Genomic DNA, 27,125 nt, shown 5'->3' on the forward strand with positions numbered 1-27,125 from the left:
GGACTGCTGACCCCATAATTTTAGATTACTTCTGGATCAAGAAGAACCTCTTCCAAAGAAAAGAGCTTGATACTTGAGGAGGACCTGTCACTCTGCCTGTTGCTTTGCTGAGCTGGCATGCTGCTGCTGCTTCTGCCTTAAGAGGGAAAAGATGGACTTTGCTTTCTGAAATTCTGCTTGTCAAGTTTCTACAAGGGCGTGGACTGAGCTTGCCCCCTGGTTTGAAGTCTCCGGGCCATCCAAGACTTCAGTTGCCCACACCTGGGCTCTCTTGCTGTGACCCCCTACCATGCCAGGTGGTGCCACATCCATTAAAAAGAGAAGCTGGTGAACTCAATGTGAAAATCCACGTACTGGAGCCGAGCAGCAGAAAGATCGACGCAGCACCTGCACTATGGCTGAAAAAGTGCCGGTGAAATGAACGCATCACCAGCTTATCGTGGATTCATCACAACTGTGTCACTGGATTTTCCATGCATCAACCCTGGGCATCAAAATCCTCAACATCACAGCACGGACCTCAAGCTGCTTGTCTGGAAACTGAGGCAACGCTTACTCAGAAGAAAAAATCTACACACAGCCTCACTTGCGAGTAAGGAATCGATGCATCGCTTGCTTTTCCGACACACACACACTCACTCGTGCTGCTTTCACTCTGATGCATAACTGGCACCTGGTGCTAAAACAAAACATCCATTGATTTCTATGGATTAAAACTCTTTTTACTTTAAAAATTCATATCTTTGCTTGTGTATGTTGGATTTTTGTCATTTTGGTCTTCCTTGATTAAGATAAATATTGGGTATTGTTCTAAACAGGTGCTGAGTCCTTTTGTGGTGTTTTCATTGTGTTACTGTGTGTGTTGTACAAATACTTTAAACATTGCCTCTGAGATGAGCTTGACTGTTTGTGCCAAGCAACCAAGGGGGTGAGCAAGGGTTAGCTTAGGTGTGTGGCTCCCTTACCCTGACTAGAGTGAGGGTCCCTACTTGGATAGGGTGTAAACTGACTGCCAACTAGAGACCCCATTTTTAACAGTACTGCATAAATACTTTGCACATTGCCTCTAAATTAAGCAGATCTGCTCTGTGCCATAGCTACTATGGGTTGAGCTCAAGTTCATTTAGCGACTATGAAGGTCATGCTGACATGGGTTTTGGTTATTACTTGAGGTGCATATTCACCACCCCTCAAGTAATACCACTATTTCTCACTAGTACTATTTGTGTAAAGCTTGGATTTTTTTGATGGTCTGCCAAAGATATATCTGAATAAAATATCCTCCTGTGGCTAGGACTGGAATGAGGAGGAGTGGATTAGGATATAATGCTTGGATTACTTACTGGTAATCTTTAATCCAAAACTCGATACTCCTTGTTATTGTCATCAATTTTGCCTCACTCCTCCTGTCAGAAGATTCTGCTGACATCCATTTAGAGCTTGGAATTGTAGGACGTTGAAAAAAACAAGCATTTTCAGGAAACTGGGGAATGCCTACAGTGAAATCAAAAGGATCCTTGACACCTTTAGAACAATGGCTTGCTCCAGAAGAATGTCTTGCATTCTCACTTATGAGCCCACAGATGTTTTGGGGAAGCACCTGAGCTACCTGTCCATCAGCACTAGTTTGCAAGTAAAAACAGCTTTTAGTCCTGTCATTGTCCCTATGGCCCAGCAGGGCAGGACCAATTAGATACAAAAATAATTTAAATTTGTTCAGTACTGGGGTGGTACGATAACTATATTGGGTTCTGGATAGGACAGTTGATTTTTTTAATTGTATGTCAGTTCTTTTTTGAGTTTTTCTCATTACTATGACAAGAGCAGTACATTAGAAATACACAAATCAATTGCCATACAGGGTGAGAATGTCAAGGAAGTAAAATGCAACCCATAATCCATCTGTAAGACAGAGTCCCATTAAATCAGTTAATAATTAATACTTTAAACAATGAGAAAAGGAGAACACAGACATTATGAGAGGAGAGGGAAAAAGAAGCAAGCACCCACAATGAAGAGGAACGGTGGGAGGAGATAACACCCACAGAGGAGGAAGTAAAATAAGATGACCTTCTGTTCCTATCATCTTCCTATAATGAAAGACAATAACATTAAGGCTTGAAGTCTGGGAACCTCAAGCGGAAGGGGCCTAGGAACAGAACATAAGAGGTATACATGAAACACGATACAGGATGTGATATATCGTAGACACCTTGAGTGTATCTGTAAATTTGGCACTTCAGTCTTTAGGAAAAGAGTCCCAGACATCTTCAGATATCTGCAATTTGTCAGTTAGCTTAGAAATAAGGCATTGATAGCGTGCTATTTCATACATGTTGTCCAACCAGGTTCGAAATGTGGGTATTAGAGTTAATTTCCAAAGATGCAGAACCACAAATGTAGCCACTCCTAGAGCAGTGGAGAGCCATCAATTAACATCTTGGGTCACTGAAGGGAGGTCAGAGGTATCGTGGAGGAATACTAGCCAGGCTGACAAAGGTCCTGAGGCCTTTTCTCATATGGTCTATGTGACAAATCGGGTTGTTTGTTGACTGGGGCTGTGAGCCCTGATCAAGAAACAATCCATTGCAGGGAGAACCACAAAAAGTCACTAATTTAACTGGTGCTTAACCCTGAATAGCTTGGCACAAAATGCTGTCAGGATAAACTTAGAGGCAACGTGTTAAGTGTTTATGCAGCACACAAACAGCAATACATTGATAACACAACAAAATAAAAATACCAAACCAATTAGAATAGTAGAGGACATTTTAATACATTATTTGACACCCACAAAAATCTAATTAGTAGAACCAGAGTTATGAGATATGAAAGTTTAAGGTTCAAAATAGCTAGTCCTCAGGTTTAGAAAAGGACCACCTGGGCACCTTCATCACCACAACCAAGTGTCCAGGAGTGGATGGAGACCGCTTGGGGGTTCTAGACTCACTCAGGCTTGGTCCAGGTGTGGGTTCAAGATGGTGGGAGCTTGTTAGATCCCTGTGGCTCAAGAACACGAGGCAAGCAAAACTAGCCCTTGGAGTCACTTCAAGTTGTGGGTGTAGCTGAAGACTCAACGCTCCACTGCAGGACTGGCCTCTGAAGGTTCAAGGCAAACTTCAGACAGTAAAGCAGTCCTTCCAGGTACAGTAGCAATTTGGCAGTGTGCAAAGCAGGTCACAGTAGCGGCAATCCTCTGAGAGTCCTCCCGCAGGTCCAGTAGTTAACTGAAGAGTGCTTGTGAGAACCCTATTTTTATACCCTGGTGTCCTCTTCCTAGAAGTTGGGAGACATTTCCAGAAGGTTTTTTTCTGAAGTTCCAGGAGCTTCCTGCTTCCCCTGTCCTGGCTTCTAGCTGACTGCACTGACAATACAGGGCTATTAAGCCGAGCTCACCCTAATCAGGTGTGAGTGGGGCTGTGCTTAGCTCCACCCCCATCAAGTCAGTTAAGGTCCGATTCAGGCTCTGCTAATCCCACCATTGTTTGATTGTCTGGGTTGAATTTTCAAATCCCAACTGTCAGTTACACTGAGTCATGTGACCTAAGGAAGGCTACAGGCACAGTGAACTAAGGACAGGAAAGTGACAACGTACTAAAAGGGACCTTTTCAAACTTATAATGGTAAATTCGACCTTACCATTAAAGAGAGTTTATCATTACAAGTTCATAGATACCAAACATGATATATCTACCACCTCTAGTTTACGAATTACAGCTCATTGAATAAAATTAGGAATCCCCAATGTTATACTTTTGGAGAGGTAGCCCTCACAGTAGTGAAAAATGAATTTGGGAAATGAATTTGGAGTGTTTCACTACTAGGACATATAAAATTAAAAAGTACATGTCCTATCTTTAAATTACACATCACCCTCCCCTGTGGGCTACCTAGGGCCTACCTTAGGGGGGACTTATGTGTAATAAAAGTCAAGTTTAAGGCTTAGCAATAGATTGTAATTGTCAAGTCGACATGGCAGTGGGACTGTACCTACAGACTGCAATAGCAGGTCTGGGACATGTTTTAAGGTGCTACTTGAGTGGGTGGCACAGTAAGTGCTGCAGGGCCACTGGTAGCATTTAATTTAGAGGCTGTGGGTATATGATATACCACTCTGCAAGGGACGTACGTGTAAATTAAATATGCCAATCAGGTATATGCCAATCAAACCATGTTTTAGGGAGATAGTACAAGCACTTTAGCACTGTTTAGCAGTGGTAAAGTGTACAGAGTCCTAAAGCCAACAAACAGAAATCCAGCAAAAAGTGTCAGGAGGAAGGCAAAACATTTGGGGGTGACCCTGTAGAGTGAGTTATTTCCAACAGTCCTAAACCTGCAACCAGAAGGCCTTCAGGTTGTCACATTCCCATAAAATATGGACTATATCGCAATCTGGTAAACTATGTCTCCAACAACTTGAGTCCATACTAAGACAAGCATTGTGTAATTTGAATAGGGGCCAATGCCAGCGGTGGAGGATCTTAAAACAACTATACTTATGGTATGGTTCCCTTAATCCTTTATTATAATCTGCCACTAGAGAATCTCAGGAATAGTCCAGGAATTGTGTACTAAGACAACATTCCCACCAGGCTCGCAGTGCTGCGTATTTGGGAGTGGAAAGAAACAATGTAACATACAATTCCAAAATAGTTCCCCCAAAATGTTTGCGGGTGTGGATATCTTGATTAATGGGTAAGCTAAGGAGGTCAGGATGAGTGTTCTCCAGGGCCTGTGATAGGTCATGGGACAATTTATTGCATCTGAATAGTTGGGAAGGGGGAATCGCAAATTCCTGTCTCAAGTCAGGGAACAATTGATAAAGCCATTAGAGATAAGGTTCTCCTTGTGGAAAGCACCATGAATAATCCAGATCGACCAGTACCTTTCCTCCGGACTGACAGTTATTGCTGCATTGCGCCACAATTGGGCTTTAGTGCGAACACAGCTCTGGACTTGACCCAGACTATGGGCCGATGGCATGCGTACTGGGAAGTGTATGTGATCAGATTCAAAAGGGAAGTAATTGAAGGTCTTGTAGTGTAATAAACAGCCAGATCTACAGAAGATTGCAATATATGGCATGCTAGCTCCACCCACAAAGGTGTGGCTTTAAAAGTAGGCAACCGGTACACAGCGTGGTTCAACTGCTGCACCAGCCAGTAAACCTCCAAATGTGGAAACGTAAGGCATCTTTCTCTGAAGTGGAGTAGAGCTTAGCACCCTTTAATCTTGGTCTTTCTGAACTCCAAATACACTGGGACATGGAGCGGTGGATGCTCCATGGGTAGGAGACCAAAATAACCAGGAGCAAAATTCCAAAGATGTAACTAAATTTGGGGATGACATTCATCTTGACAACCTGGACCCTAACTAACAGGGACAGGGTTCAGGGCAGACCATCTTTTATAAATCACACTCCATGCGATCCACGACAGGGTTGCACATTGTTCTAGAACATGTCTTCCAGGCTCTGATTAATATATACCCCAAGGTATTTCACATGGGACAAAAGCAATTTAAAAGGCAAGCTATTCAGAGAGGCTCTCATGTTGATTGGTGATAAGGGTAGGACCTCACATTTCTACCAGTTTATCTTATATCCTGAAAACTGGGAAAAAGAATCCAATTGAGAAATCTGCGCGGCAGCTGGGGCTGAGGGGTTTGGTAATGTTGAAGGAATATCATTTGCATGGTAAAAGGCCTTAGCCCTGCAATCATGAGAATACACTTAGGCGGTCATTCCTACATTGGCGGGCGGCGAGCGGGAACCGCCGAATGACCGCACCGTGGTCAAAAGACCGCGGCGGCCATTCTGGCTTTCCCGCTGGGCCGGCGGGTGACCGCCAGAAGGCCGCCCGCCGGCCCAGCGGGAAACCCCCTTCTACGAGGATGTCGGCTCCGAATGGAGCCGGCAGAGTCGAAGGGGTGCGACGGGTGCAGTGGCACCCGTCGCGTTTTTCAGTGTCTGCTTTGCAGACACTGAAAATCTTAGTGGGGCCCTGTTAGGGGGCCCCTGCAGTGCCCATGCCAGTGGCATGGGCACTGCAGGGGCCCCCAGGGGCCCCACGACACCCGTTACCGCCATCCTGTTCCTGGCGGTGAAAACCGCCAGGAACAGGATGGCGGTAAGGGGGTCGGAATCCCCATGGCGGCGCTGCAAGCAGCGCCGCCATGGAGGATTCCCTGGGCCAGGGGTTAACCGACGGGAAACCGACGGTTGCCCTTTTCTGACCGCGGCTTTATTGCCGCGGTCAGAATGTCCAAGGAAGCACCGCCAGCCTGTTGGCGGTGCTTCCGTCATTTTAGCCCTGGCGGTCGCCGACCGCCAGGGTTAGAATGACCCCCTTAATGTTATAATTAGTTTGTATTGTATTTTGAAAAGGCTCCAGAGCCAACAAAAACAACAACGGGGACAGCCCTGTCTGGTGCTCAATGGATGTCAAAATATGGAAAGAAAAAACCTCCGTAAGTGAGAGATGCAATGGGTCCACTGTGCATCCCCCAGGTTAATGTGAGAAAATCATGACCTATGCCCATACTTTCCATAGTCTGGAAGAGATCATCCCAATCAACATGATTGAAAGCATCCAAAGGGAGGAGGACCTTTACTTCCAACTCTTCCCTCACCTGCCAAATAATATGTAAGATAGTGCGTAGGTGATTGGTCGAGGAATGTCCAGAAACAATGTCCACCTGAGAATAATGAATGAGTTGTGATAACTTTATTCAAGCATGACGACAAAACCTTTGATAAAATCTTAATGTCCCCATTTGTCAATGAAATCGGGCAATAGCTATAGCATTCTAAGGGGTCTTATGCCTGTTTCAGGAGCACCAAAATGTGAGCCCTGAGGAACTCTGCAAAAAGGAGACCATCATCTGGGGCCTCCTGATAAATTGAGACAAAAATGGGGATAATGTGAGCTTTAGGGCCATATTTATACTTTTTGATGCACAACTGCGGCAACGCAGTTTTGCGTCAAAACTTTTAACGCCGGCTAACGCCATTCCAAAGCGCCATGCGGGCGCCTTATTTATGGAATTACGTTAGCCGGCGCAGCTGACTGGTGTGCATCAAAAAAAATGACCCGCAGCGCCGGCGTAGGGAAAAATGGAGCGTGGGCGTCAAAAAATGGGGCAAGTCAGGTCTGAGGCAAAATATTGGCCTCAAACCGATTTGCGCCATTTTTTTTTACTCCCAACCGCCATTGAAATGACTCCTGTCTTAGCACAGACAGGAGTCATGCCCCCTTGCCCAATGGCCATGCCCAGGGGACCTATGTCCCCTGGGCATGGTCATTGGGCATAGTGGCATGTAGGGGGGCACAAATCAGGCCCCCCTATGCCACACAAAAAAAAAAATATATACTTACCTGAACTTACCTTAAGTTCCCTGGCATGGGTCCCTCCATCCTTGGGCGTCCTCCTGGGGTGGGCAAGGGTGGCAGGGGGTGTCCCTGGGGGCATGGGAGGGCACCTCTGGGCTCCTTCCGAGCCCACAGGTCCCTTAACGCCTGCCCTGACCGCAGCGCCACCCTGGGGATTACGACTCCCCAATCCACCATCCTTTTCATGGCAGTTGGACCGTCATAGAAAGGCTGGTGGAATGGGGGAGTCGGGGGCCCCTGCACTGCCCATGCACTTGACATGGGCATTGCAGGGGCTACAAAGGACAGCCCCGTTGTGCTTTACATTGCCTGAATTACGGGCAATGCAAAGTGGGGTGGGTGCTGTTGCACCCGCCGCACCGCCACATTACCACTGGCTCAATTATGAGCTGTGTCAATGTTAAGACCATGTTTCCTGCTGTGCTGGCAGGTGGAAATGCTTCTTCTGCGTGCCAGCCCAGCAGGAAACTTGTAATAGGGCCGGCGGTGTTCTGGCCATACTGGCGGTCAGATGGCAGTATGATGGCCTATATGTCCTTCTAGAATAGTTCATGGACAGAGTGACAATCCCCCCCAAAAAAATTATGAATAACAATTTCAAAGGTAGCACTAAGAAATAGGGACATACAACCTAAAATGTTTCTTTTAAAATCCTCAATCAATTGCAGAAAATATGCATGGTAATCACACAGAATGCAAAAACATTAGAGTTTAAGCATGTTATGGCCAATGAAATTAAGATAAAGATTTCTAACATGATTAGTGCATTTCTGACATCCTAACATCCTAAAGCTATTTCTAAGCACTATACTAAACCTTAGTGAAAGAATTAAATAGCAAACCTGCCTTTTGAATTTTAAAGTTTTCCTGGATGAGTCAAACAGCATACCTTTATACTGTTATCAGTAATTCCTGATCAGAGCTCTGCTGCAGAAGCAGGAGTTATGCTATGGGTGAAGAACACCTTCTGCAAGACTTCTGGAATTAACTATCTGACTAAGAGCAGTGGCTCGGAATTATGACATGTCCTCTGGTGATAGTTCTGGCGCAAAGACCTTTCCTAATTAATGGTCAAATCCTGGCTGCTGAGCTTCATCTTGCATACAGGAGACAAAACAGTGTTTGGAGACGGTAAAGCTGCATGAATACTAAACTTATATGGTGCAAAATGGGTTAGCTCAATTCACATGATAAAATTAAGCCTCCATCTTTGTAAACAATATGATTGTCCTCTATGACGATATCAGCATTTTTTACATATGTGCGAGGAACTTCACACTTTCTTAAAGAGCTGAATGAAAGGTTAACTCTAGTCAAGGAATGAAAACAACCTGCCTAAAACAAGAACTTTCATGCTTGTTCATGACAATCTCATATTTTTTATTGTAGCTGTGTTGGTGCTGCGGCCATTGGGAAATCTAGTTTGGTATGGTTCTTAAAGTTTGCTATCTTCATTCTACATGGTAACTTAATCATCTAATACTTTCTCAATGACTTTGCTAAGTCAGGACAGGTTAGTTGTGGGTCTACAGCTGGTAAGCTGATTGAAGTCAATAGTTTTTTACTGTAGAAAAGGTATATATTTGGCAGTTTTTAAAGAATCTGGAATGATGCCTTTGTAAGCATGCTTCAATCATTTGCTATCTTAACTTGCAGAAGAAAAAAGAAAAATAAACTAATGGGAGTTACAGATAGAGATCATCAGGGCATTGGTATACTTATGAACATTTAGGAAATGAGTGAACATAGACAAAGACTTGGGAGATAACGAGGGTGAGATGTTTTCATTAGAGGTTAGTGTTGGTCATTGGATTAATTGCCTGTGTAAAGATATTTTTGTTGAAGAAGTCTTGGAATTCTTACAGTTAGCACAAGATTGTTAGAGTTGTTGTTTGACTTGAGATTTGATGTTGAGCTTACCAATATGAAGTAGTTCTTAAGGCTTCATGAAGGTGTTCTGGATTTTCTCTTGTAGATTACCCAGCTATTGCATTAATGATGTCTAGCTTGTATTTTTACTTGCTGTGTTCAAAGGTGGATACATCTGTGGAATTATTGTACCTCATGACAATAAGAGTTTGGCTATTCCTGTTTTCGGAGAAAAACTCATGTTCAAACCTAGGGTTGCAGATATTCTTTTCAGTGTCAGTTGATTGATGTGGTCCATAACATTTTGGAGATTATAATCGTCAAACATGTAATTGACTTCTGAGAATACCGGTTGTCTGTGAAGATGTCAAGTTATATTTTTCATGTTGTTGTAAAAGCATAGTGAGTTATAATGTTACCCTGAGGCCCATGGATAGGAATCAGATATAGACAGTTATCAGACCAATCAACTTCTTGAGGCTTTTGATATTAGACTTTAAGACTAACATCTTTATGCTTTAGGATGGTTTGAGTTAATATCGCACTGCTTCTCTGGTGTTCGTATGACAGTCTCTTCAAAAGAGGACAATGTCCCAGAGCACCCTTAGGGATAGCATACCCTGCCAAAGTTTCTCTCTATTTACCTGGTCAAAAGCTTAGGTAAGGCCCATGAAAGCTCTATGGCTGGAACCTGTTCAGGCGATGGTATATTTACTTATAACCATGCACAGATTTAAATATTCGTCCTCTGTAGACTCCCTGAGCGAAATTCTTACTGCACCTCAGTTATACCATTATTTCCATTAGCCCACAACACTAGTCTGTCAAACGGACTCCTCACCACCTTCACAGCTGAATAGAGCAATGAGATGGGTCTGTAGCATTAGGGGTACTCTTAAGTCACACGGGTACCTGCTTATACTCAGTACGATAAAACCTAACATGAGCAGGGTCTCTAGGTCTGGCATTCAGGGTGCTCTTAAAACATTTTAGCACCCAAAAGCATCCCTTATTAAACCATCTAGGTATTGCATAATAATTCCAAGACACCGTTACCTCCAAAAGAGAAAACTCTGTTCTAGAAATTAGTGAAAAAAAAAACCTGTAAGCTTTGCACTTGTATAGCACACTACTCACCTGTTAGGTTCTCAAGGTGCTGTACACATACCGCTGTGGAACCCCTCCTGACTTTTCCCTGGGAGGCACCCACTCTTGGACAGCCCCATGGTGAAGCCAGGCATCCAAGTGCTGTTGTGGAGATTAAGCAAGCTATTGCCCAGAGTTACAGAGTGTACCCATTAATTAGATTAGGCACTGAGGTGAGAATTATCTGGTCCAAGGGAATTGAGGTCAAAACCCACTGAGGTAGGAATTGAACCCTGGTCCCAGGCCAGATCTCTGCATCAGGGTCTGCCACTCTAACCATTGTGCCACACTTCTCCCCTTGAAAAGGCCCCCAAAATGTCACCCAGGTTAAGCTAAGAGATAAACAGGATCTAATCTCTTCATCTCATCAAGAGTACAGAGTCTTATAAAAACCTGGGACCAGCTTATTCTTCGTCCCTGACTTGTGGGCTTGATAACCCCTCAGGCCACTATCGGTAGCTCTTGCACCAACTGTGAACCCGTAGTGAAATGCACACGGGGTTATGGTCACTAAAAGGGCTTCTAGGGATCCCAAACTCAGAGATAAAATGAGAAAGGGTATAGAAACAAAAATAAAATTGATAAATGACTCACTGCCCCTCCCCATGAAGGTAGAGTTAATGTCCATAGCATTACGGGAAAGCTTCCCCAAAAAAAGAAACTAAATGAAACTCATTCAGGATAGCATTTAAAGTTGAACCTTGATACAAATGTTCCATGTACAACCCTAATAAGGACAAACAACCCTGGAAAACCGTTCCCATCCACCGTTGGATCCCTGCATAGATGAATGTTAAAATCACTTGAAAGCACAATATCAGCTGCAGACAATTTGGAACCATTCACTTTTCTCAGGAAGATTTCTTGTGCTTCAATGTTACACTCATCATTCTTAGAGGATTTGGCACTATAAAAATGTACCAACAACAACTCAGAGGGACCAGCAGCAGAGAAGATTAGAACATGTTGTGTGGAATCTCCCAAAGGGAGTACTTCGAGCCTTTCCTTCACCGCCAGAGATACAAAGATGATCAGACCTTTTTTTGCCCTGCCCATTTGTGATTCAGTAGCAGGAACAACAAAAGTCTTATACCCTTCTAAGAAAAAGCAGTTAGAGATAGCCCAGGTCTCTTGTAGGCAAATCATCCCAAAACCTCTAATAAAATCCAACCACTTGGGATCCTTGAACTTGGCCACCAGCCCAGCAATGTTCCAGATGATACATTTTAACACTATAGAGCTAGTATTAAGTTCAGGTGGGGCCCCAGTACCCTGGGCCACTGTAGCCCAGGTAGCACGCCCAAATGCTCATGCCCTTCCTTAGTTAAGGCTGATCATGCTGTGGGTGGAGAGCAAAACTCAAGTGGTCTATGATGTGCTTCCGAACCCAAAATTGAAATATAATATTATTCACTAATTTCCGGTAAGTATGCCATCCATTAAAACTTCAACATCGACTCCATATTTAACATTCATCCTCTCCTGCTCTCCCAAAAAACTGGCCTCCTCCCACCAGCTACCCTGATATTCCAATTTTTTTTTAAAGTACCAGTCCTTCTGCCACCCAACTTACCTTCCTCTTCATTTACCCCCTCACCATATCTGATAAAATATGTGGCCTCCTGACCCCAAGCCCAACCAATCTCTACCTTTACCCTCCTCCACTGCCCAAATATAAAAAATATACATGTCCCTCTGCCACCAACCCCCAGCACCTTCTGTATTATTAGGCAAGGGAATAGATCTAAATGCCTAAGGCAAATCCTCCTCTCTCACAGTGAAAGCAGAGAAGCTGGTGGAATGCTGATAATTTCTCTCTGAGAGCCATTGGTCAGTACAGCATGGTTTCGCTGTGTCTACAGAATAATTTGTTTACTGGGAAATAAAGCTGTTGGCCAATTCAGCACTTCATGTTCTCCTATCTCTGTTGTATCTATGCAGAGCTGAGAGTAGTGGTAGAAAGTGGGTGAAACCTCAATCCACCATTTTGGTTTCTCGCTCGGATCTTCACAAACCCACCCAAGGCAGTAGAACACACAGGAAAAAAAGTGCTTTCGGTAGTGATAGATATTTGTAGAATCAGAACAACTCAATACACCCACCAGGACCTGAATATACATATTACACCCAAGAGTGGATAACTTACATTGAGTCCGGGGATGTTTGCATGTTCCAAGAGACTTGGGCAAGGGAAGATTACAATCATCAAGGTTACGAGTCATTTTCCATCTCGGCTAGGTGGGAGGGTAAGGGCCGCCCCTCTGGTGGACTCACAACTTGGGTGGCTTCCCACTTAGGATGTCAGGCTTCACGCCTACCGGTGCCATCAGATGATATCCTAGTGGTTTTATTAGCCTGGCCGAACCTAGCGAAACTTGCCCTGATAAATATTTACTCCAGGCCAGTGGGAGCTTCGCGTGAATCCCCCACTATAGAGGAGCTTTCAGTATATTTAGCGGGAATGCCAAGAGATATCCCTTACATAGTGGGAGGGGATTTAAATTCCCATTTCGAGCCGTTGGTCGGTCTCGTAGAGGGACTTCCCACGGAAGAAGAGTTCAGGTGGTCAGTACCCTCTGTTGTAGCACCTTCCCCAAAGGCATGGACGCCTGTGGCTTTGCAGATTACTGCTCTCACCTTAAAGCATGGAATTAGAGCCTGCAATGGACGTATTAAGTCTGATGTACCAAGCAAAACCACGTACAACAGAGTGGGAAGAGAGTCCCGCTTGGACTATGCTCTTGTACAGATAGTGAACTGGTCTTCTATCCTGGACTTTAGGGTGGTGGAGAGACTGGATAGTGACCATAACGCCCTTGAACTTGATCTTGGCCATCCTGGGCCAAAGGCCTCCATAACAACCATGGGGGAGTCCAAACCTGAACTACTATTAGACAATAACAGGAGAAGAATCAGGTGGGATAAACTAGCTACGAGCCAAGTGAAACTTTCGAAGCTCTATGCAGGTTTAATCCCCATCTTGGAAAAAGTGGGAGAGCTAGCCAACGAAGTGGGCAATATAGTCCACCATGAGAAATTATATCAGGCTCATAAGGACCTTATAAAGGGAGCGGCCTCTGAGCTTTTTACCAGGGTCCAGAATCAGAAGAGGATCCAACAACATAACTCCTTATGGTACAATGCAGTCTGTAGGAAGGCAAAGGGAGAACTCCTCAGATGCATCAAGGAGGGAACAGATAGAGAGAAGCTGCGAGAAAGTAGACGGGCTTATAAAAAACTGGTCATCCATGCTAAAACCGAATGGGAGGAGAACCAGTGGGAGGAGCTTATCACTTCCCTCGCAATAAGAGACCACCGAATGTTTTGGAGAGTAGTAAACGGGGGGTCGGGGAACCTCCATTCGGCAATAGAACCAAATATTGCAGCAGGGGTGTGGCAGGCACACTTCCAGTCTCTCTACAGTTCCGAGCAGGGAGAAACTAAGATTGATTTCGGTACTGGACTGGTAGAGTATGGCGGGGATTTGATAACAGTGGGGGAGGTGAAGGTAGCACTAATGGGACTTAAAGCAGGAAAGGCGCCAGGATTGGACGGCCTGCCCGGGGACCTGTTCAAGCAGGAGCCCGGTGTTTGGGCCCCCTATCTGGCTGCAGTGTTTAATGGAGTTTTGTGTGGCATGGAAATTCCGAGTACTTGGCTGGGGGCGGAGGTGGTTCCTATATTTAAAAAGGGCTCGCCCCTGCTCCCAGCCAATTACAGACCAATCAATCTAATTGACGTGTCACAGAAGCTGTTTGGCAGGATACTGCTGAATCGGCTTCAGGACTGGGTGGAAGAAACGGGTGCCCTCAGTCCGTATCAGGCGGGATTTAGAAAGGGAGTTTCTACAGTGGACCAGGTTTTTCGTCTGAACCTTATCTATTGGAGGGCAGCAATATTGGAAGGGGGTAGTTTATACACTATATTTGTGGACCTGAGGGCTGCGTTCGACCTCGTGCCCAGAGGGAAACTCTGGAGTGTTCTGGCTGAGATGGGGGTCCCCCCAGACATCCTGATAATCTTAAAGAGATTGCACCATAATAACTATGCCCGGGTCAGGTGCGGGAAACACGGGGAATTAACGGACAGATTCCCCGTTGACAGGGGGGTTAGACAGGGCTGTGTATTGGCACCGACCCTGTTCTGCCTCTTCGTCAACGGGGTAATCGCCCATCTCAATGGAACTGAATACACTGATGCCCCAAAATTGAATGGCAGCAGGGTGCCTGCAATCATGTTTGCAGATGACACCCTGCTGCTGTCCAAAACCCCTATGGGGATACAGAGGATCCTTGATTCTTTTGTGGTTTTTTGCACAGATAGGGGGTTAGAAATCAATGCTAACAAAACCAAGTTTATGGTTATGAACCCAACCCCAAGATCACGCCCGAACCCCTTACTGGGAGCTTCACGCTTAGAGAGAGTCTCCACCTTTGAATATCTAGGTGTAACGTTGAATGAAACCATGTCCTGGGGAACTCACCAGACTAGGGTTAATCTTAAATTAGTGCAGACCACTGGCGGCTTTGCTCGGTTGATGAGAAGCTCCACATATCGACCGCTGGGGCCGCTTATCCAGATATATAAGGCACAGGCAAGAGGAGCTCTGATGTACGGGGCGGAACTGTGGGGTCATACAGCTTCCTGCAGTTTGTCTATAACTGAGAACAACTTCATTAGACAGATAGTAGCACTCCCGTCCAGCACTCCGCTCCTCCCCCTGAGGATGGATCTGGGTCTGAGACCAATAGCAGATGAATTAGGTCTCAGACCCATAGTCTTCTGGCGAAGGCTATGGAGCACCGAAGAACTATCTTCTTATAGGGCGGAACTGAGGGAGTTTTTAACCCACCCTAAAGCTCTACAGATCCCGTGGATAAAATATATCAAAAAGTCCTGTATGGGATTGGGCCTCCCTGACCTGTGGTCGGATCCAGCTAACGCCTCACTAAGGATCCCACGAAGAGCTTTGGTCAGTGCTTACCACGAGCAGAAATTAGTTATGGCCCTAGACTGCAAGAATGAGGGGTCATTAACATCTGTATTCGCGCAAAGCAAGGACTCATACCGCCTTGAGAGGGTTCTGGATGCTGTGTCTCCTGTGCTGGCCAGGAAGCTATTTCTCCAATGGAGATATGGCACATTGCCTCTGCGATCTTACACCTGCTCCTGGTCAACACTGCCATCTACCAAGCTATGTCCGACTTGTGTGGGAGCAGAGGAAAGCGATCTGCATGTGGTCTTGTTTTGTCCAACTTACAAGGCCGCCAGGAAATATTGGCTCCTACCACTTATTAGAAACCTTGGTTTTAGGGAGTTCCTTCCGGTGTACAGAATTTTAAAAACTGATGTTTCAGGTCCAATTGTTTTTGCACTAGCCAAATTTCTTACCAATGTCTGGCATATTCGTACCCGTATTTTAAAGTTGCAGGCTCCTATCTAATTTTAAGTTTTTATTTTTAATTGTATGGTCTTTTATCTGATGTGTTCCCTGTTTACTTTTTCTTGATGGTTCTACATGTTTACATGTGTGTTTTTTGTGTACATCTTTTATGGCCAAATTGGCCGAAATAAAGATTAAAAAAAAAAAAAAAAAAAAAAACATATTAGAAGAAACAATGGTCCTGTGGCACTTGTTTTGAAAGGTAACCTTTATGTTTGGATCAGCAGTTACCTAATCAAATTTGAACTTTCATATATCACTTAATGGGAATATCAAAATATTGTCATATTTACTACAACAAGCTCGCTCATTAGAATTTGATTGTATACCTACTCTTGTGTACAATTTCTTTATGCTGGTAAATAATACATTCAACTTATACAAGTCTCTGAATAATTCCTGTTTTATAAAAACAGTCTATAAAAAGGCATGTGAGTACTTCACAGGTGTCCTTACGAATATTTGTCTGTATAAACCAAGGGACTCGACCCAGAGGATATTCATAGGGCTTCATCAGGACAAGTCATCTGACTATTGTAGTTATCACGTGACTGTATTGGCAAAACCATTAGTGGATGTCAATAGTTCAAGTGAAGTGTTAACAGACCATGTAAAGATTGTTATATAAGTCAGGAATTATTAACAGAGTTGTTTTATTTGTATGTAAGCCACTCATTCATCATTCATTGGTTGTTCATATGCAGCGTTGTCTGCATTAATGTCATAAAATAGTTGATTGTGTTATGTACCTACATAAAGAAGTAGTACACAAGAGAATATATACTATCAAATTCTATTGAGAGAGGCCCTATTCTATTTATGTTGAGATTCCCTGGTGTTGCCAAAAGTGGAAAACAAATTTTGTTTCCCAATGTTGATAAGTCACAGATCGGAATAACTGGATTTCGATCTGATTATTCCTGGTAATGGCTTTTAATAGAAGCCATAATTATTAACATCTTTATTCACAGGTATCCGTCTTTAAATTTACGTCACTTAAATCTGATCTCTTTCATCTTCTTCTAGTCTCATTGGATGTGCATTGATAGAGGACACATGAGACAGACATACACAAAGTGACCTCAACTGTGTCTGTTGACTAACTCTTGTTAAATAAGGTAAACTGTCACCCATCACACCACAGCCTAGCCAGTACTTCCCTCTGTCTCCAGATTAGAAACACAATACCTGGCATTTTACCACCTTTCCAAGCCATCCTCGTCATTACCTTGTCCACCCTTCCTGTTAGGCCTGGCATTCTTGGCGTGGTTTCCCCTGTCTATTTTGCCTGTCCTTCCTCTGTTTGGACTGTGTGCTGGACTTTGTTTTTACTGGTGTTAGAACTCTGGGAACTTTACTACTGCTGACCAGTGTTAAAGTGCAAGTGCTTCATGTGTAGAACATTTGTGCAACTGGCTTTTCCATGATTGGCACATTTGATTTATTAATAAATCCCTAGTAAAGTGCACTAGAGATGCTCAGGGACTATAAAACAAATGCTACTAGTGGGCCTGCAGCACTGATTGTGCTACCCACATGAGTAGCCATGTAAACATGGCCCAGACCTGCCACTGCAGGCTATGTGTGTGCAGTTTTAAACTGCCAATTTGACCTGGCAATTGTACCCACTTACTAGGCCCAAACCTTCCCTTTTTATGCATGTAAGGCACCCCTAAGGAAGGCCTTAAATAGCCCCAAGGGCAGGGTGCAGTGTATGTTAAAGGTGGGAAATGTACTGATGTATTTTACATGTCCTAACAGTGAAATACTGCCAAATGTGGTTTTTACTATTGAAAGACCTATCTCTCTCATAGGTTAACCAGGGGGCTGCCTTTAAATATCTTTTAAGTGCAGTTTCCCTTTGGGAGCAGATCTTGATATCTGGAGTTTGGGGTCTCTGAACTCACAATCTAAAAATACATCTTATGGTAAAGTTGGTTTTTAAATTGTCTATTTCAAAATGCCACTTTCAGAAAGTTGGCATATCCTTGCTTAAACCGATCCGTGACTCTGCCTGCTTGTGTGTTCCCTGTCTGGATCAGACTAACACTTGGGCTATTTGTGAATCGCCACTAGACTGTGACACAAAGGGAGCTGTTGTGTAGTTTACATATCCTGATGGGCCATCTGGGCTAGAGTGGAGGGAGGAGTAGTCACGTACACCTGAATGGGCTTTCCCTGCCCTCACACAATACAGTCTTCCACCCCCTGGTGTGAGTCTGGGCAAGGCAGGATCTTATGAACAACAGAAACTTTCCTTTGAAGTTTGCCTACTTCAAAGGCAGAAAGGAGTACAAGCAGCAGATCCAAACCTCAGATTTTCAGATTGCCTCTGGAACCAAGAGGAACCTCTGCCAAGGATAAGTGCTGAAGAGCTTAAGGAGGAGTACTGCTCCTTTGCCTGTGACTATGCTTTGCTGGGTTGGCCTGCAGTTGCTGCTTCTACCTGAAAGAGGACAAAGATTGGGCTTTGTTGTCCATTTGTGCTTGAGAAGAATATCCAAGGGCTTGAATTGAGCTTGCCTCCTGTTTTGAAGTCTCTGGGCCATCAAAGACTTCTTCTGCCAGCACCTGGAGTTTCTGCTGAGACTCCATCTCTGCCAAGTGGTGCCCTATCCAGTCCCTGCGACCTTGAAAGGTGAAGTTGCCCGAACAAGAGCTGAAATCCATGCACAGAACTCCGTGTGGGAACATTTTCAACACACCATCTTCAATGAGGTGGTAAAGACGATGAAACCCCTCACAGCGTGATTTTTCTATGATCGTGAGGTCGAATTTCATATGCATCGTCGCTGAAGACAAAATCATTGTTTTTTCCGACGCATGCTCGCCCGTGCAGCTTTATTTTTGACACAAACCAGGTACTTTGTGTAACAACAATGTTTCCATTGTTTTCTATGGAGTAAGAATCTATTACTTTAAAAATTCATAACTTTACTTGTGTATGTTGGAATTTTGTTGTTTTGGTCTTGTTTGATATGTGCCAAGCTACCAAGGGGGTGAGCAGGGGTTATCTTAAGTGTGTATCTTCATTCCCCTGACTAGAGTGAGGGTCCCAGCTTGGAAAGAGTGCAAACTGACTGGCAACCAAAGAACCAATTTCTAACATTGTTGATCAGCGGTGAGGACAGAACTTGTATTTATACTTGGCATACATTGATTACACGTACACCATGTTTTCAGTGCATATCACTTTGTGACCACATAATACTTGTTTTGCTTTTGCTCCTTTTGGACCTTTACTGCTTCCATATTTTTTGTCATTTTTGTACTTCTCTTGGGAACTCTCTAAACTACTTTTGAAACTTTGCATTTTTGAGTACTAACCAACATGTCTCAATCTGGGAATACACCAGGTGTAGTTACAAAGGCTGTTTTTGAGTTGGAGAAACTTGAGGAGTACACAGTGGCTCAACTGAAGCAGTTTTGAAAGGATTTTGCATGTTCAATCAAGAGCTCCACCAGGAAGGAGGAGCTACAAAAGACATTGAAGGCTTGGGTGGCAGCCAAGTAGAATGGGGGGCACACAGAGAAGGAGGAGGAGGATGAGGGTGATGCGGTGCAGAGTAATCCGGGTGGTGTAGTGGATGTACCTGTTCTGCCTGGGGGGAGAGTCTCCAGGGCAGGTATCAGTGTATCATCTAAGGGTCTGACTCCTGAGGAGTTGCAGGACAGACAAGCAGAGAGGGTGCACCAATTTGAGCTAGGGAAGCCTAAGATAAAGATGGAGATGTAGATGGAGATGAAGATGGAAGACAGAAGGCTGGCCATTGAAGAGAAAATGATGCTCTTGGCTTATGAGCTCAGTTTAAGGGAGTTGTATCTGAGAAGCCAGTCTAGTAGAGATGGTGGTAGCAGTACCTCAGTGCAGCCTGAGAGGAGGGTGCACATTTCTAAAGATCTGGTGAAGGATTAGAAGAGGGAGGATGACATCCATCTATGGTTCACGGGGTATGAGTCTGCTCCCTACATGAACATGGTCCCTGAAGCACATTGGGGACGGATCTGTAGAAATACATTGAGGTAGAGGGAGGGACACTCTGATAATCTTAGGGGATCCTCAGGGACTCACTACTCTATCATGAAGGACGCTCCACTCAGCAGATATGGTCTTATTCCTCAGCAGTAGAAGGAAAAGTTTAGGTCCTATAAGAAGAAGGAATCCCAAACTTGGTTGGAGTGTGTAGCCTCTTTTCGCAGGTCACTGGATGGGTGGGTGAAAGGCAGTAAGGTAACAATTTATGAGGGGCTTTACAACTTAATTGCTTGGGAGCACTTATACAGTCTTTGTTTTCCAGAGCTGGGAAAGCATCTAGTTGACAGCAAGCTGAGTGACTCCAGAAATCTTGCTCAGGAACCGGACCGGTGGGAAAGCACCAGGGTCCAGAAGAGGTATAGGGGGACCATGCCAAGGGTGGGCAGAGTCCCCTTCAGAAGAAATGGGGGGAGGTGAGGGCAAACAGGGGAGTTCTGTAAAGGGCCCCAACCTAGTTCCCAAGATAGAGATTTGCAACCCCCAGTCAAAAAGAAACCATGGGCCATATTTATACTTTTTGACGCACAACTGCACCAACGCAGTTGTGCATCAAAAGTGTTACCGCCGGCTAACGCCATTCCAACGTGCCATGTGGGTGCCTTATTTATGGAATGACTTTAGCCGGAGTATGGGAAAATGGGGGTTGTGCCTCAAAATATGGTGCAAGTCAGGTCTGAGGCAAAAATCAGGCCTCAAACCGGACTTTCGCCATTTTTTTTACTCCCAACCCCCATTGACATGACTCCTGTCTTAGCAAAAACAGGAGTCATGCCCCCTTGCCCAAATCAGGCCCCCCTAAGCCATTTAAAAAAAATGGAAAAAAATACTTACCAGAACTTACCTTTCCTTCCCTGGGATGGGTCCCTCCATCCTTGGGTGTCCCCCTGGGGTGTGCAAGGGTGGCAGGGGGTGTCCCTGGGGGCAGGGGAGGGCACCTCTGGGCTCCTTCCGAGCTCACAGGTCCCTTAACGCCTGCCCTGACCCAGGCGCTAAAAAACGGCACCCATCAGGCTGTGCGCCGTTTTTTAAGGCCCACCCCCTCCTGTGCATCAAAATGACGCCAGAGTATAAATAAGGCGCACAGGCCCTAAAGTCATTTTTTGGAAGGGAACGCCTACCTTGCATATCATTAACGAAAGGCAGGTTCCCCCTTCCAAAAAATTACGCACATGGTTGGATTTTGACGTCCGCGGGGTCGGGCGTCAAAGTATAAATATGGGGCAGGGTTTGCGCCGAATGTGCGTCAAAATGTTTGACGCACATTCGGAGCAAGCAGAGTATAAATATGCCCCCATGGGTCTCTATAGGGCAACTTGCAGAGAGTGGTCCCCGCAAGTGCTATGCATGTGATCAGGTGGGTCACATGAGGGGGGATCCCAAATATTCCAGGCACCCACTGACCTGCTTCAGGTCAGGAGTATACTCGGCTCCACCAGCCTGCCTCCGTGCCCCTGACACCGCCGTTGCTGCAAAAGAAGTTTGAGGCCCTCCACCACCCGCAGGCACCCACCTGCGCCTCATCCCTGGTGCCTAGTGGTGGGTGTGTCTAGTGTGCTTGTACCGTGTATTTCATTTCTATATTTCGTATACTACATTTCTTGTAACTGGTTTTTCATTTTACACACTGTTTTCATCTTAAACTGTGCCCATTTTCTGCTCTGCTTTGTATTTTGCACTCTAATATTGTGCCCGTTTTCTTTTCCGGCTCTCGCCGGTTACTCTGACCCAGTCGCTGCATCCCTTGCGGCCCGCCTCCCTCGGACCCCCATTGGACACTCCCTCCCACCTCCCAGCTGCTCCTCTCTCCCACCTCCCCTTCTGAATGGTGGCTGCTGCGCGGCGCCTAGTATGACCCCCTGACTTGCTTTGGGCCAGGAGTACACTCGGCTCCACCATCCTGCCTCCGTGCCCCTGACCCGGCCGTTGCTACAAAAGAAGTTCGAGGCCCTCCACCACCCGCAGGCACCCGCCTGCGCCTCATCCCTGGTGCCTAGTGGTAGGCATGTCTAGTGTGCTTGTACCATGTTTTTTGTTTCTATATTTCCTATTTCGTTTCTTGTAATTGGTTTTTCGTTTTACACACTGTTTTTATCTTAAACTGTGTCCATTTTCTACTCCGCTTTGTATTTTGCGCTCTAATATTGTGCCCGTTTTCTTTTCTGGCTCTCGCCGGTTACTCTGACCCAGCTGCTTCGTCCCCTGGGGCCCCGCCCCTCTCCGCCCCTTTGGACACTCACTCCCACCTCCCAGCTGCTTCTCCCTCCCACCTCCGCTTCTTAATGGCGGCTGCTGCACGGCCGTGCAGCTGGCGCGCCTGAGGCAAGCCCGTCTGCGCCCGTCCGCGCCCGTCCGCGCCTGGACCGTGCACAGTGCCCGTCCCCCTGGTCCACGCTCCTACGGCCCCCCCAAACGCCACTACTCCTCCACAAAGCTCCTTGCTCTCAACCCCGGCCGACACCCTGCCTGCGCCCAGGCCAACCCCAAACACACACACAGACCTTTCACATGCCACTGATGCCACTTCTCCTGCACTCACACCAACACCAACAACACCGACAAGCACCACAACACCAAACCCACCAATCACCTCAACTGCATCCTCCTTAACACCTGCTCCGTCCACAAGCACGCCATCGAGCTTTGGGACCTGCTCACCACAAACTCTCCCGACATTGCCTTCCTCACTGAAACATGAATGAACTCCTCATCAGAACCCGACATCACCATAGCCATCCCAGAAGGTTACAAAATCACCCGTCGAGACCTCACCAACAAACCAGGAGGAGGTATCGCCATAATACACAGAATCTCTATGAAGATTTCCACCAACACCAACGACACCTTCGACAACGCAGAACACCTACACTTTCAGGTACACATCAACGCCAACACCACCCTAAGAGGAACCCTCATCTACAGACCACCAGGACCCCACCCCCCATTCTGTGACACCATCGCAGACACTATCACTTCCCACGCCCTCACCTCCACAGACTACATACTCCTTGGTGATCTTAACTTTCACCTGGAAAGCACCCACGACTCCAACTCCAACTCCACGGCCCTGCTGGACAACCTTGCAAACCTCGGCCTCAAGCAACTGGTCACCTCACCCACCCACTCAGCCGGACACACGCTAGACGCCATCTTCACCTCCAGTAGCCACATCACCTTCACTCACACCACCGAACTCCACTGGACTGACCACCACTGCGTCCACTTCTACTTCCTGAAACCCACCACCAATAACATCCTACCCCCTACCGCAAGTGGAACAAGATCTCCAAAGAACACCTGATCTCCAACCTCACAGAAGCTCCACCTCCCAGCACCAACGACCCCAACACCGCCGCCTTCAACCTCACACGATGGCTAGAAACCTGCTCCCTCACCCCCTTCAAAACAAACAACAACACCTGCACCATCAAGACCGCCCCCTGGTTCACCACAAAACTTCAGTCTTCCAAACGGGAATGCCGAAAAATTGAGAAAGCCTGGTGCCAAGAACTTCTCCGCCCTCAAAACAGCCATGCGCAAACACCATCAACTCATCCGGACCACCAAGCGGTCCTTCTACAAAGAACGCATAGACAACACACACACAACAGCAAGGAACTTTTTGCCATCATCAAAGAACTCACCAAACCCAAATCCTGCACCATCGACCCTCCACACTCCCAAGACCTCTGCAACTCCCTCTCCAACTACTTCCACCACAAAATCACAGACATACACGACTGCTTCACATCATCAGCACCCACCATCACCACCACTGATACAACCAACACCACAACACCCTGCTGCACCAACCTACTGAACACCTGGACCCCCACCAATGACAAAGAAATCGGCGAAGCCATGAGCTCCATCCACTCATGCTCCCCAACAGACCCTTGCCCCCACCACATCTTCAACAAGGCCAGCCAAATTATTGCTCCCCAGCTCCGGGCCGTCATCAACAGTTCCTTCGACACCACAACCTTCCCAGATATTTGGAAACACGCTGAAGTCAACGCTCTTCTCAAAAAACCCAAAGCAGACCCTGAAGACCTCACAAACTACCGACCCATCTCTCTTCTCCCCTTCCCCGCAAAGATCATGGAGAAGATAGTAAACGTGCAAATGTCTTGCTTCCTAGAAGACAACAACATACTCAACGTCTCACAGTCTGTATTCCGCAAAAACCACAGCACCGAGACTGCCCTCATCGCCTGTACAGACGACATCAGGACCAGATTGTAAACTTCACACTTGTATAGCACACTACTCACCCGTTAGGGCCTCAAGGTGCTGTACGCATACTGCTGTGGAACCCCTCTTGTCTTTTTTCTGTGAGGTGTCCACTCCTGGACAGCCCCATGGTGAAGCCAGGCATCCAAGCACTGTGCAGGCCGTTGTGGAGATTAAGCAAGATATTTCCCAGTGTTACAGAGTAGGGCACATTAATTAGATGAGGCACAGATGTGAGAATTATCTGGTCCAAGGGAATTGAGCCCAAGACCCGCTGAGGGGGGAATTGAACCCTGGTCCCAGGCCAGATCTCTGCATCAGGGTGTGCCACTCTAACCATTGTGCCACACTTCTCCATTGAACAAGGGTGAAACCGTCGCCCTCATCCTCCTAGACCTCTCCGCAGCTTTTGACACTGTATGCCACCAAACCCTGTGCACACGCCTTTTTGACACCGGAATTTGCCACAAAGCCCTGGACTGGCTCATCTCCTTCCTCTCCGAAAGAAACAAAGAGTTTGCCTCCCTCCTTTCCGGTCTACAGCCATAAAGACCATCTGTGGGGTCCCCCAAGGATCCTCCCTCAGCCCCACCCTTTTCAACATCTACATGGCTCCTCTCGCCAACATCCTCCGCCACCACGGCCTCACCATCATTTCATACCCTGACGACACCCAGCTCATCATCTCCCTCACTAGTAACCCAGCTACCGCCAAGAATAACCTACATGCCAGACTCCTCGACATCCCCAACTGGATGACAGCAAGCCACCTCAAATTGAAGTCAGAAAAAACAGAGATCATCATCTTCAGTCCCAGCAAGACAGCATGGAATGACTCTTGGTAGCCACCACCCATGCACGCAATCTTGGCATCATACTGGACACATCTCTCTCCATGACTCACCAAATCAATGCCATATCATCCTCCTGCTTCAACACCCTTCGCATGCTGTGCAAGACTTTCAAATGGATTCCTTTAGAAACAAGAAGAATAGTCACCCACGCCCTCATAAGCGGCAGACTGGACTACGGCAACGCCCTCTATGCAGGGACCACAGCCAAGCTTTAGAGAAAACTCTAGCGAATCCAGAACGCAGCCGCACGTCTCATCCTCAACCTCCCCCGCCAGAAACACATCTCCAACCACCACAGATCCCTACACTGGCTGCCTATCAACAAAAGGATCATTTTAAAAATCCTTTTGCACGCTCACAAAGCCCTCCACGACACTGGACCGGCCTACCTCAATGAATGAATCGACTTCCACAAACCAACTCGACAGCTCCGCTCCGCCTACCTCGCCCTCATTACAGTCCCACGCATCCAATGCACCACCTCTTTTGGCAGATCCTTCTCCCACCTTGCCACCAAAACCTGGAACTCCCCCCGCCACCAACCTGCACAAGACCCAGGACCTCCTAACCTTCAGAAAGCACCTCAAAACATGGATTTTAGAGCAGTAACCCCCCTCCCTCACCCCTCAGCACCTTGAGACCCTACCGGGTGAGTAGTGCGCTTAAGAAATGTATTTGATTTGATTTGATTTGATTTGATTTGACCCACTGGTGCTCAGCCACAGGGTTTGGCCACTGTAGCTCTTGGGAAGGAGTTTGTTCAAGGTGGGTGGGAGGTGGCTGAAATTACCCTTGCCTCGCTAGGGGGACAGTGAGATAGTCCAGAGGACCCTCGTACCTGAGAACACTAAGAAATACTGGCAGTGGGTGACCAACAATGGACAGAGGGTGGAGTCTCTGAGAGACACAGGAGCCAATGTGACTACTGTGAGAAGTCACCTGGTGTCTGAGGAGCAGGTAGTTCCCCATGCACTTCACCAAGTAGTTGGGGTAGACAACTCAGCTTGCCTGTGCAGAGTGGCGCAAGTTCCCTTTGAGTGGATGGGATCTCAGGTTCCTTAAGAGTAACTGTAAGTCCAACCTTGCCTGTTGATTTTCTGCTTGGCAATGACCTGGAGGATTCCCCTTGGAAGGAGGTGGAACACAGCTGTCACTTGGAGATATTGGGCCTGCCTGGTTGGGTGAGTGTGTCCACCAGGTCAATGGCAGCCTGTCAGGGTGATCAGGAGGCCCTGGAGCCTGAAAGAGTGGCCCAGGTGCCCGTCAGAAGGAGGAAGGGCAATGGGCGTGGGAAACCCACCCCAGAAGTTCCCACGGTCCGGCAGGAGGCTCAACCTGAGGGGGGTTGCCCCGTAGCCTAGAGGGGAACAGGTGGCTGAGCTGGGGGAGGGGCCCAAGCTGATTCAGTGACAGCCAGAAGAGGGACCCACCAGGGAAGCATTCTGTAAGGCATAGAAAACATGCTCTACTCTGGAGGGTTTTAGGCAGCAGGCTGCAGACCAGGCGTCTGGCAAGAAGTCTGGGTCACACATGATCTACTGGGAGGACGGCCTCCTATACAGTGGGCCTAAGTTTGCTGAGCCTGGGGCAGACCATGTGCTGGTGGTACCCCAGTGCTTCAGAGTCTTCCTACTGGGTTTGGCTCATGATGTGCCTTCTGGTTGCCTACAGGAAAGTGCCACAAAAGGTTCTTGGATTTAGCTCTTTTGAGTTGTTGTATGGCCACCCTGTGAGGAAACCTTTGAGTCTGCTTAGGGAAGGGTTGGAGAAGACCTCCAGTAAGATCACCCAGGATGTTTTCAGTTACTTGCTGGCTTTTAGGAACCAAACAGCCCACTCCAGGAAGCTTGCTCAAGAGAACCTAGAAGCAAGCCAGGATTATATGAATCTGTGGTATGACCAGAATGATACTCTGGTTGAGTTTTATCCTGGACCACAAGTGTGGGTGATGGCCCCAGTGGAGCCCCACACTCTCCAAGATAAGTGAACTGGGTTTTTTGAGGTGGTGGAGTGCAAGAGTGATGTCACCTATCCTGCGAACTTGTGGAGTCGATGGAACCCTTGAAGGGTCCTGCATGTGTACCCCCTTCAGCCTCACTGTGAGAGGTCTGCGTTGACCATGCTCCTATCAACAGATGAAGGGGTGGAGAAGGAGA

Source organism: Pleurodeles waltl, chromosome 5 (assembly GCF_031143425.1).
Source record: "Pleurodeles waltl isolate 20211129_DDA chromosome 5, aPleWal1.hap1.20221129, whole genome shotgun sequence".
In the NCBI taxonomy this organism is placed as follows: domain Eukaryota; kingdom Metazoa; phylum Chordata; class Amphibia; order Caudata; family Salamandridae; genus Pleurodeles; species Pleurodeles waltl.